This window comes from Malaclemys terrapin, chromosome 8 (genome assembly GCF_027887155.1).
Source record: "Malaclemys terrapin pileata isolate rMalTer1 chromosome 8, rMalTer1.hap1, whole genome shotgun sequence".
In the NCBI taxonomy this organism is placed as follows: domain Eukaryota; kingdom Metazoa; phylum Chordata; order Testudines; family Emydidae; genus Malaclemys; species Malaclemys terrapin.
The window spans coordinates 80,504,154-80,516,269 of NC_071512.1; positions in this window are offsets into that span (position 1 = coordinate 80,504,154).

A 12,116-nucleotide genomic window follows, 5' to 3' on the forward strand; every position below is an offset into this window, starting at 1 on the left:
GACATTGAAATTAATAGCCAGAATGGGCTAACTCTGTCCTCACCCAAAACTTCGCAGCCCTACCAACTTCACTGAATTCAGCCTAGAATGAAGAAGTAAAAATGTAAATAAAATTATTGAGTCAAAAGCTTTCACTCTTTATTCCACTCTCTCCCTTCACCTTTAGAGACCACATGGCTCCCTTCTGTGGCTGCTCAGCAAGCAATACAACACTATAATGAAGGTAAGGCCTCCCAGCACAATTGCAAGCACCACTTCTGCAATTCTTCAAAACCCATTGGCCGAGTCAGTCCAAAATCACCCCAAAACCAGGAGTGAAATCCTGGCCCCATTGAAGTTAATGGCAAAACTCCTATTGACTTCAATAGAACCAGATTTCCCCAGGGACTTGTGTGGTGTACTATGTTTCAGGCTGAGTGACAGGAACGGCACATATAGGTAATCTATGGGTAGAACTCTGGTTTGTAATCACATTTTATTCATACTAAAGCAACAGAAATATTGGGTCAAATTTTCAGTTTCTTCACTTGCTCTCATACTTCAGAAGCATGTTGGTTTGCACAGGCAAAACTTGTACTGACACTTAAAAAGGTGTGTTTTCTCTGTACAAAATGGTTGCAAGTTTTTGTGAGCACAGATAAGGGGGACCAGTGAAAATTTGCCTCAGTCATTGTGCAATTTCATTGCAATCAGATGACAAGCAGACAAACCATCAAACATACCTTGCCCCTGGTCAAGATCATTTCCCAGTGCTGTCCATGATAAAATAATCATACTGTCAGCTGTTCTGGAATCAAGATCAATAATTGTACATGGTGGAAATACATCAGTATGGGGTCTAGTAGGAATGCAGACAATATGAAGGAGCCTCCTGAGGCTGTTCTGCAGAAGCCACCTACTCTGGTTTGAATATCTTTGTTACTGATAACTGAGGGTCTTGATGGGTTCATCTGGATCTTACCTACAGACACACACCCTGTTGGATTTGTCTCAATGTTTTCACATTACAGAGCTCTGCAGATATTGCGACCCCAATTCTGATCTCACTTATACTGCTGTAAATCGGGAATAACTCCATTGAACTCAGTGGAGTTGAGAGACCAGAATAATCGAATATCAGGGTTTGAAGGGACCTCAGGAGGTCCTCTAGTCCAACCCCCTGCTCAAAACAGGACCAATCTCCAACTAAATCATCCCAGCCAGGGCTTTGTCAAGCCTGACCTTAAAAACCTCTAAGGAAGGAGATTCCACCACCTCCCTAGGTAACCCATTCCAGTGCTTCACCACCCTCCTAGTGAAAAAGTTTTTCCTAATATCCAACCTAAACCTCCCCCACTGCAACTTGAGACCATTACTCCTTGTTCTGTCATCTGGTACTACTGAGAACAGTCTAGATCCATCCTCTTTGGAACCCCCTTTCAGGTAGTTGAAAGCAGCTATCAAATCCCCCCTAATTCTTCTCTTCTGCAGACTGAACAATCCCAGATCCCTCAGCCTCTCCTCATAAGTCACGTGCTCCAGGCCCCTAATCATTTTTGTTGCCCTCCGCTGGACTCTTTCCAATTTTTCCACATTTTTCTTCTAGTGTGGGGCCCAAAACTGGACACAGTACTTCAGATGAGGCCTCACCAATGTCGAATAGAGGGGAATGATCACATCCCTCGATCTGCTGGCAATGCCCCTACTTATACAGCCCAAAATGCCATTAGCCTTCTTGGCAACAAGGGCACACTGTTGACTCATATCCAGCTTCTTGTCCACTGTAATGCCTAGGTCCTTTTCTGCATAACTGCTGCCTAGCCATTCGGTCCCTAGTCTGTAGCAGTGCATGGGATTCTTCTGTCCTAAGTGCAGGACTCTGCACTTGTCCTTGTTGAACCTCATCAGGTTTCTTTTGGCCCAATCCTCTAATTTGTCTAGGTCCCTCTGTATCCTATTTCTACCCTCTAGTATATCTACCACTCCTCCCAGTTTTGTGTCATCTGCAAACTTGCTGAGAGTGCAGTCAATGCCATCCTCCAGATCATTAATGACTCCGCTTGATACCGGCTGCCAACTAGACATGGAGCCATTGATCACTACCTGTTGAGCCCGAAGATCTAGCCAGCTTTCTATCCACCTTATAGTCCATTCATCCAGCCCATACTTCTTTAACTTGCTGGCAAGAAAACTGTGGGAGACCATATCAAAATCTTTGCTAAAGTCAAGGAATAACACATGCACTGCTTTCTCCTCGTCCACAGAGTCAGTTATCTCGTCATAGAAGGCAATTAGGTAAGTCAGGCATGACTTGCCCTGGGTGAATCTTTGCTGACTGTTCCTGATCACTTTCCTCTCCTCTAAGTGCTTCAGGATTGATTCCTTGAGGACCTGTTCCATGATTTTTCCAGGGACTGAGGTGAATCTGACTGGCCTATAGTTCCCCAGATCCTCCTTCTTCCCTTTTTTAAAGATGGGCATCGAATCACTCCATAGTATGTTCTCTGTATCTTCAAGAATACTGAATTAATGAGAATGAAAATAATATCAAAGTGAAGTACTTGGGACTTAGCATAAAATGGTAAGTGTTTGACATTTGCTAAACCTTTGTAACAATTCTGAATGTAAGATGATTGATTATGATTTTCCAGTGCCATTGGGGTACATGGCACTTTACAGATGTAGAGGCAGGAGAACTTCCAACTTCTGCTTTTTTCATAGGCAGAACATAAATCCGTGTGGATTTATTCCTTCTAAGGTCCCGTCTCCATTACACAAGTAGCATTCTAGGAAATAATGGTTTTAAACTTACTTTAAACACAGTTTTAGCTACCCCTGTTTTCCTCCTGTGTAGAAAGGGCAGAATTTAGTTAAAACAATTTCTGAAAAGCATCCAAAACTAATATCATCCAGCTGGGCAGATCCTCATACTTATGAAGATCTCTTAGCAAGGATGTCAATGCTTTAATGTCCTTTAACAGTGTTTGAGAGAATGTGATACAGTTATTTATTCCAGTGTATCCACAATGGAGTCTGTTTTACATGCCTCAACCCGCATTACTCCATCTTTCTATGTAACTGGGTATATAGATAGAATGACTCCATGGCATTGTGGGGTGTGGTCTGACATTCTTGTTAGCTCAGTGAACAAGTACTTTCAAGTTGTATCTGCCATTTTCTGAGAAAGAATAGATGTACCTGGAATAGACATCATCATTCTTGACACTGTCTTACCCTAGACATAAAAAACAACAGAATTAGCACAAAGAAATTACTGCATTAGTTAGTTCTTCATTGTTAGAAAGAAACTCAAAGGCAGGGATGGAGGCAAATTCTGCTCTTACTTATAGCCCATGCAACTCCATTGACTTTGGTGCTATACAAAATCAGAGAATAATTTTTCCCAGGCTGTTTATATAGTGACCAAGAGAATGAAATCGGAAACTAGAAAGCTTGCTTATCACCCTGAGCGATACTGACTCAGGGAGCAGCTGATTTCTCAGCCTGGGAGAGTTAAGGGATTTTCATTTTCTGGGCCTATTACTTCCCAGCATGGATGATCATACAACTATATTATTAAAGCCAAGTGAGCCAAAGTCAGACCACTGTAAGAAAAGGGCCACAGAGTCAAACCACAATGCTCAGTTAAAAGAACGATGCAAGTATTATGCTTTCAACAGGCAGGCATGGTTGTGCAGCTGAAGGAAGCTTCTGGGAGGTCTTTATTAAAATTCTGCCAGAAACTGAAGGGAGGTTGGGATGATTTTTCTATGTATGATGGCGCATACTCCCTTTTTGTATACAGCTAACCCACTTTTGGAGATAACTTTTCTCGGGCCTCACAAAGAACATACATTTTGCCTTGGAATGCACCACACAATAGATATTTTTCAAGAAATTTCCCAGATTACCCCCATTTAAATCTTCATCCACAACCAACACTTCAAAAAACTCCTGTGCTACACTATCAGTTATACCTAACACATTTTTCATTAACTAAGTATACCCATTTCCATTAAAGCACAGGTAGCCAGTTTCTTAGCCAATTTGTAGTGTCTCCTTCCTGACTGGTTATGAGAAAAAGAATAGATTCCTAATTCCCACACACTTCCTTCCTTTAAGCACATATACACCTGGTAATAGGGTTGCAGTGAAAAATATTTATGGGAATCCTTGTTAATTATTAGCTGCACTTCGCTGTTGGCAGATGACGACTTGATGTGAACTATGAACCAAATATAACCCTAGTTACAACCTGTTCTGGAAGGCCATGCAAAAGACAGCCCAGAGTCCATTTGTTTCCCTAGCTATACACCATTAAATTCAGCTCAGATGTCAGAAAGCCAAATGTGTGTACGATTCAGTAGTAAGTGCAGTCGAATGTATTGCATATAACAGATGGCAAGTCAAGAGCACCACTCACATTAAAATCTTTACTCTTCCTGGGCGCCTCTCAGAAATTGTGCTTTGAAATTGTTGAAAGTGATTCAACTGCCACACACTGCAGAAGCAAGAAGCTCAGTGACATTTCTGAAGCAACAGCTAACCTCACTGAGGAACACTTGGGGGTGGGGGGTAGAGGAAGATAAATAAAATAAAGAAAGAAATAAAGAAAGAAAGGTCCAGAGGAGAAGCTGAAAACAGGAAACACGTCTGCAAACAATTCTTAAGTGTGGAGAATTCCCACAAGGAATTCCCTTATTCCCACATGGAGTCCCACTGACATCAGTTGGATTCTAACTGAGGCCTTAGCTTTGAAGAGGACAGCAGTGAGTAAATTAAATAAATGGTGATGTAACTGAGGTTATATTAATCATAGCAGTAAATGCTAGATAATTGCACAAAAGAACACAATGTATAAATCACCTTCCAATATATAGAAATGTCAGTCAAAAAATTATGAAGTGACCAACTATCCACAGGAAACATTTTGTTTATAATATACAATATATGGTGTAGCACAGAGGTACACATCACTTCACAAAAATACAAAGAGACTGATTTGTCACTGCCTTGCGCCTTGCACAATCATTTAAATAAGTGCAAAGCAAATTCATAATGGGTGTGAATGGTACTCAAGCAGAATGGTGATGTTTTACATCCACTTCACATAGATACAAATGATTGCACCAGGTGGAAGGCCCTGGAGAATAAGGCTAAAGTTTCTTGCCCTGAGGAGATTACAGTTTAAGGGCCTGATCCTGCAAATACTTATTACTGAGAAGTAATGTGAGTTTGGAGTTATGGGCCATTAGGGGCCTGATACTACAAGCACAGACCACTATCCATGTCCCTCCATTTGAAGGGGAGTGTGATATTGCACTCTATATGATTTTATAAATATATGCTAATGAGTGAATATAATGTAACTGGAATATGCTTAATGCAAAAGTTCTCTCGTAAGGTATCATTACAAAGCTTATAATCTACTGAGTGTGGTCATCCTATTTGTATAAATGTATCACTCTTGTATCTGAAACTAGAAATATGAAATATAACTCTGAGGACCTATTGTAATTATGCAGAGTGAGCCATTAATGGTGGTTTGGCATCTTGACCAAGGCAATTGACTGAGGATGGCTCTGTTTGCAGGCAAGCCTTCTTGTGAGTCAGGTTGGGAGGAATGAAGGCTTGAAGTCTTACAGTGACGTGATCATGTCACCTGAACTGGAATCCATCTTTAACCTGGTGTCTTTCCATTGAGAAGGAATGGGTGGGAACCCAGAGAGGGGCAAAGGATTTCTGCCTTATGCAAAAGATATATAAATGGGTGGAAGAGAGCAAAGTGGACAGCCATCATGAGGAATCCCCTAGCTACCACCTGAGCTGGAATAAGAGTGTACTGGGGAAAGAATTGTGCCCAGGCCTGGCAGCTGTCCAGTCTGAGGAAAAAACTTACTGAAGCATCTCTAAGGGTGAGATTATCTGTATTCAGTTTGATTAGACATAGATTTGCGTGTTTTATTTTATTTTGCTTGGTGACTTACTTTGTTCTGTCTGTTACTACTTGGAACCACTTAAATCCTACTTTCTGTATTTAATAAAATCACTTTTTACTTATTAATTAATTCAGACTATGTGTTAATACCTGGGTGGGCAAACAGCCATGCATATCTCTCTATCAGTGTTATAAAGGGCGGAAAATTTATGAGTTTACCCTGCATAAGCTTTATACAGAGTAAAACGGATTTATTTGGGTTTAGACCCCATTGGGAGCTTGGCATTTGAGTGTTAAAAACAAGAACACCTCTGTTAGCTGCTTTCAGGTAAGCCTACAGCTGTTAGGGGACATGATTCAGACCTGGGTCTGGGTTTGCAGCAGGCTAGCGAGTCTGGCTCAAACCAGGCAGGGCACTGAAGTCCTAAGCTGACAGGGCAGGAAAGCAAGGGCAGAGGTAGTCAGGTGGTGGCTCCCAAGGGGGGTTCTGTGATCTAACCCATCACAGGGAGCTCACTCAAATACAATATACACCAGAAATCTCTTAAGCCTTGAATGGAAGTACTCACATGCTTAAAGTTAAGCACATGCTGAAGTGCTTTGCACCTAAACCAGGAGTAACTCTACTAAAGTGTATCATACACTGCATTAGCAACTAAGATAGCCCTTTAATTTTATTTTGTAAAATTGCCAAATGTATCACAAGATCTCCATTACCTGTACCATTGTCTAAAAGTTCCAGGATAATTGGATCCCCCTTCTCTGGTTTGATAATCACAGTCACATTTCAATCCATTCAGTGCTAGATATCAGACAGGGAAATAAAAAGGAAGAAAATAGGCTCTCTGGATAGCAGTGAGGGTTGGGAGATATGGAGGTGAATTCTACTGTAAAGGAAATTTAAAATAAAATGGATATAAGCTTTAAAGTGTCTTTTTTTAATCTAATGAGACCTATTCCTCAGCTCAGTGCATAAAATAAAGGTCATGAAATTACAAAGTGGAAGAGTCACCTTATCATGCTCTGGTCAATGATTCCATATGTGAATACAATTTAAATAATTCATGTTTTACACATTAGTTATGGTCATATGAGAAAGGAGAGAAGTTAATTTCTACCTCGGCAATTCCTGGAGATGAGCTACCTGCAACACTGTATCAACCTCAACATCCTTATTCGTGAAGTTTTTTTCCACTGGGATGAAGGAGAGTGATCTTTGGTGGTTCACTAATCTGTCATGTACTTTCACACTGTGCTGTGAACAGTCACCGTCCTACGGAACTGGTTATAGCTCTCAGTCAGTCCTTTCAATCTATCAGAAAAAAATAGAATTACTAGATATCTATCAGTTCTAAAAGCACATTTTGCCCCAGATAAGACCTTCCATTTTCCCCTTAAAATAAAATCTGATACTTAAAAAGAACAAAATACATATTAAGATATTTGTCTTAATGATTTATAGTCCTGATTTCCCTCTCACTCTGAGTATATTTCAGCAGTAATTCCACAGAAGTCAGAGAAGTTATACTGGTGTAAACAAAAAGGATTTTCAGGCCCAATGGCTTTCTTCCCATAATGGTGCACACAGTTCCCTCTACTAGATGGAATTTCTGACAAGATCAAGTGTATGTTGGGGTGATCCAGTGGATATAATAAACTTGGACATTCAGACAGCCTTTGAAAAGGTCCCTCACCAAAGGCTCTTAAGCAAAGTAGGCAGTCATGGGATAAAAGGGAAGGTCCTCTTATGGATCAGTAACTGGTTACAAGATAGGAACCAAAGGGTAGGAATAAATAGTCAGTTTTCACAGTGGAGAGAAGTAAATAGTGGGGATCTGTACTGACTAGTGCTGCTCAACATATTCATAAGTGATCTGGTAAAAGTGTGGTGGCAAAGTCTGCTGACAATACAAAATAGTTGACAGCAAAAGATATAAAGCTGATTGCAAAAAGTTACAAAGGGATCTCACAAAACTGGGTGACTGGGCAACAAAATGGCACATTAAATTCAGTGTTGATAAATGCAAAGTATAATACACATTAGAAAACATAATCCCATAATGTAGACATACAAAATGATGGGGTCTAAATTAGACAGAGATCTTGGCCTTATTGTGGATAGTTCTATGGAAACATCTGCTCAGTGGGCAGCGGCAATCAAAAAAGTGAACAGAATGTTAGGAATCATTAGGACAAGAATTGATAATAAGGCAGAAAATATCACTATGTAAATCCATGGCACACCAACACCTTGAACACTGCATGTAGTTCGGGTTGCCCCATCTCAAACAAAGATAATAGAATTGGACAAAGAACAAAGAAGGGGAACAAAAATTATTAAGGATATGGAACAGCTTCCATATTAGGAGATATTAAAGAGCCTGAGAACATTCACCTTACAAAAGTGACTTCTGAATCCTGTTCATTAAATACAAAGATGTTTTCTACTATATTGGATTTAGCAATACAACCATAACATTACAGCTATCAAATCAGCTGTAAAATCATATTTTAAGGACATGACTGGGAAGTTTTATAGTAGATCTGGTATGTACTGTATAAAACAATTGAAGTAAAATGCACAATATAAGCACTGCCATTCCTCCGGACACCTCCCATGTCTGCCCTGGGATTTAGGGCCCGGTTCAGGAGCAGGAGCCAGCTATGAGTGGCCACCGAGCACGGACCAATGCCCAGCCACCAGGCCCAACAGCGGCTGCCCTGCACCAGGCCGTGGCCTCAATGGCCACCGTCACAGGCACAGTCCAGGCCTGACCCACAGCCTGTGCAGTGGTGGCTAGTCTCAGCTTGCCCCCACTGCTGGCACCTGCACTGTGCGGCTCAGGTAGGGAGACCAGATGTCACAATTTTATAGGGACAGTCCTGTTATTTGGAGCTTTGTCTTATATAGGTACCTATTATCCCCCACTCCCACCTCAAATTTTCACACTTGCTGTCTGGTCATCCTAGGATCAGGAAGGTGCCCGTGTCAGCAGCCAACTTGTTCATGTTGAAGTTCATGAGGTTCATCCTCGGGGAGCCATCATGGCCGGAGGGGCGGGGGGAGAGGCAAGAGGGGACTGAGTCAGCACCAGCACAGATACCAACACCAGATACCACTGCCCTTCCCTGGTGGAGGCGTCATGTTCTGCCAGCCCTGGCCTGGCTATGAAGAACCCAGAAGCTGATTGGGCAGAGCCCAAAGCATCACTGCCAGCACCCAGTCCAATTGCTGCTACCCGCATTACCAGCCCCTGCCCTGATAGGTTATGATAGATAAAGACCTTAAAGGGGCCCACACAGCCCGCCTTCCCTCAGGGGAATCTGTGGTGGAGGGAAATGGGGAAGAGAGAGGAATAGTTGGAAAGAAGTCTCCCCGCTATGCAAAATCTACTGTTTTATATTGGTCAAATCCTGTTTGTCATCCAAGAGAGTAGTATCAGGTGTAAGCAGAGTCAGAATGAGCTCTACCCTGACATCTGGTGGTGAATTATGGCGAGTGTGGAAAAGAACTTCAGGGGCTGATCTTGTTTGCACTGGCACACCCACCCCACCTAGCATGAGCCCACAGCAGCCTAAATGGTCACTTTGGCTGCTGTGGAATCCCCAGTTTCTCTGTTATTGGGGCAGGAAGAATAAAGTGTTGTTATCCTGATTATGTGAATCAAGTACAGTGGAACTGTTTTATGACAGAGGGACTCGCCATCAACTAAGTAGCACTCGCTAGACAAGGGTTCCACAACCCAGTGAATTGAGAGGGGGTGGTGGATAGGTATTTGTACCTGATGGTATGGGTCCCTTTTGAGGGCCTGAAACATCAATTCTACCTCCTCCTCTCTCCACTGTGGCATATCAGAGCTATTTTTGATTCTATTAGTTAAAGGCTGCTGAGCTGGATTAACTTTGGGCCAATGGTGCTCCAGCATTGAGGATCCCCTACTACAAGCTGACATCTCTAAAGAGCTGAAATCACTGAGTGCTGTGTTAAGTAGTGGGAGGCCTGAAGCTATATTGTGGAGCAGCTGGCAGAGCAGTTTGTGGAACGACTGGAGTGGCTCACGGGACCGCTGGTGAAGCGGAGCAGCTGACAGAGCAGAGCAGTTTGCAGAATGGCTGGAGCGGCTCATGGGACGGCTGTGCGGAGCGGAGCGGCTGGCGGAGAGGCTCATGGTGAAGGCTGCAGCAAAACCCCATGGAGAGGTGGGGCAGTTGGCCTCAGGCCAAGTAAGGTGCCCCTTAACACCACTGTGCCCCCTCCCGCATTGCCACCCAGGCTGGAAGGTAAAACTCTGCAGATAAACTTTTGAACTCTGGGGCTGCACTGACCAGGGACAGAGACTTTTGGGTTGCTGGACTTTTGGGTGATTTTTGGGTTGCTGGACTTAAGAACCTGAGGGAAAAAGGACACTGCCAAATTTACTCGGGGAGTGGGTCTTTTGCTCATGGTTTGTGTTACGAATCCTGCTTGTGGTGTTTCCCCAACATAATGCCGCATTATTTCTCTCCTTTATTAAAAGGATTTTGCTACACTCAGACTCCATGCTTGCGAGAGGGGAAGCTTTGCCTCTTAGAGGCACCTGGGGCTGGTATGTAATTGTCCCAGGTCACTGGGTGGGGGCTCAAGCTGATTTTGCATTGTGTTATTGACATGGAACCCCTAGATACTGAACCCGGCCCTTGTTGCTGCCAACTCATACGGGCAGAAGGATTACACAGAATAATTCATGGCAAAGTACATTGGGAAAGGCCTTGAAAAAGACTACAGCGAATAGTCCATTTATATATATATATATATATATATATATATATATATATATATAAAATTCATTTAGATTTATATACCTATCCATACACTCGAGGTGCCTTTAACGTAACTTTAAAATACATTAATATCCAGATATAACTTAAGTGCAGTAATAAATATAATATAAATATAGCTCACTGCCAACAAATCAAGACAATGACAAGCTCAAATTGCTCTACCACTTCAACAATTTTCCACTGTTAAACTCCTTCCTCCCACCACCTCTTGACAATATTCAAATACGTGGGGGGGAAATGAAGTTTGCTCATACAGATTAGTTTGGTGTTGGCCATTATAGGATTTAACATGTTGTATAAACAACAAATTGATTTTTTTTTAGTTGGAGAATAAGTTTGTAAACCTGTTGCACTTATGGTGCTTACCCACCTACAGCAGCGGTGATTACTGGCTAAACTCAGTAAAACTGTTTTACCTTCCCTTTACCCATGGGCAGACAGATTCTAGAGCACTATGACAGGGAGCAAATTCCAGGAGGAGGAAGTAACCAAAACAATCAACTCATTCTTGTTTATATCCTTTCTATAGTGGGATTCCAGGAAGGGGAGGGGAAAACAAACCAACAAAAAACATTTTTTTTTACAATGTTGCTATCGTACAAAACAGTTATTGAGCAAAACAGGACCTGAAAGCTACTGTGTATGTAAGTACTTGCTCTGCTTGAATGCAATTTACCATTCTTTACCTTTTATTTTAGCAAGTTTATATCTTTGTTAATTGAATGCTCCTTTCAAACCCCTTTTCTCCTGTTGATTTAGCTCCAGTTTGCTGAAAGTATGTTTAGTAATGTAATGTGTCACTGGTTCATGATTGTCTTTCAAACCTCAGAGGAGGCAGCATGCTCCTGTAGTGACTATAGTGTACAGAGAGTGAGAGGAGCAGGTTTCTATACCTAGTGCTGTCACCCTGAGACTTTCTGAAAGTCAGTTAGGCCAAGTTGTGGAGGTTGTGGAATCTCCATCTCTGGAGATATTTAAGAGTAGGTTAGATAAATGTCTATCAGGGATGGTCTAGACAGTATTTGGTCCTGCCAAGCGGGTAGGGGACTGGACTCGATGACCTCTCGAGGTCCCTTCCAGTCCTAGAATCTATGAATCTATGAAGTTCTCAAACTTGAGCACCTAGATAAAAGTGGTCCTACTTTCAGGGGTTGAGTCCCTATAGCTGCCATTGATCAAGTGGGAGTTGTGGTTGCTCGTTGCCTCCACGGACCAGACCACTTATACCTCTACATATGGATTTTGTGTACCAGTGTTTGAAAGACTGAGCTTTAAACTCAGTTAAGATGGGGGCTGAAAGCAACTGAGATCTCTGGATAGAAATGGCTACAGATTGATGGTAACCCCTCATTATCAGCTCAGCATTCAAGTTACCTCG